We start from the raw sequence: 1,326 nt of genomic DNA on the forward strand, positions 1-1,326 counted from the left end.
TCTGACGATCCTACCTTTGTGCTGCAGCAGCAGTGTGTTTAAAAAGATGCTGCTCAGGGACTTATCTGGTGTTTTGGCTGTTTGTTTATTTATTTATTTGTTTTCAGTTCCAAGAATCAAACTCAGGACCTTGCGCTTGCCAGGCAGGTGCTGTGCCGCTGAGCTATATCCCCAGCCCTTATTTGGCTGTTTTAGCAGGCAGTCATTGAGGCATGAAATCCTCCATAGTATCAATGTCTTTGTTCTTATTACTTATATTGTGTTCTTATTACTCTGTGTGTGTGTGTGTGTGTGTGTGTGTGTGTGTGTGTGTGTTAACAGGGATTGAACCCAGAAACCTAGAGCCTTTGCACTGAACTGCATACCCAGCCCTTTTATTTTTTGTTTTTATTTGAGACAGGGTCTTGCTAAGTTGCTAAGTTACCCAGATGAGGCTCAAACTCATGATCCTCCTGCCTCAACCTCCTGAGGTGCTGGGATTACACGCATGCACCACCATACCCAGTTCTAAAGACCATTACTTTACTATGCAATGGCATGCAGGTGCCTGGGGTGGACTAGAAGTTGTTCTTAGTCCCTTCCCTCCTTGAACAAAGGCCATTGTTGGCCTAACTTCTTATAGTTGAGATAGCTGCTATGGTGACCTCTGGATCTGTTTATGGCAAACTTTATGCACTAAATAAAAGCACATTTCACATCAAGCTTCCACTCATAATGAGCTCAGGATGAAACCCATGGGCTTTGGAATCAAGATCTGATCCTCCCTCTTTGCTCTTGACTCAGTGAGAGGGGCTGAAGACCTGGGAGGCCATCCTCTTCCCTGCCCTGAAACCTGAGCTGGGCCCTCTCTTTACAGGGGCATTGCCTTTCTGGAGTCTCTTGTGCGTTCCCTTTCATCTGCCCTCTTGTCTGGCCTGAACCATCGTCCTTAAGTCAAGGCCTCCTGATGTCATTGCTGGAGCCTCCTCAGGCTCTCCAGCCGGCAGTGTGGTCCTGGATAGTGAAACCTCCCAGCAGTCCTTGGAGGGAGGCCCTGCCTCTCTTTCCACTTTACAAATGCAGATGCTATGGCTTAGCATGATAATTTATAAGGGGTGGAGCCAATTCCCTGCAGCCATCTAATCCCGTGTGGAGGCTGTATGTGCACCAGCACTCCAAAGCTGACCTCTCAGGTGGGGATGCAGCTCGGTGATACAGAGCTTATCTGCATGCGCAAGGCCCCGGGTTCCATCCCCAGCACTGCAAAGTGAACAATCAGGGGCTGGGGATTTAGCTCAGCGGCAAAAGCGCCTGCCTGGCAAGGGCAAGGTCGTGAGTTCGGTTCCC

Source organism: Chinchilla lanigera, unplaced genomic scaffold (genome assembly GCF_000276665.1).
Source record: "Chinchilla lanigera isolate Chin_1 unplaced genomic scaffold, ChiLan1.0 scaffold00041, whole genome shotgun sequence".
Lineage (NCBI taxonomy): Eukaryota > Metazoa > Chordata > Mammalia > Rodentia > Chinchillidae > Chinchilla > Chinchilla lanigera.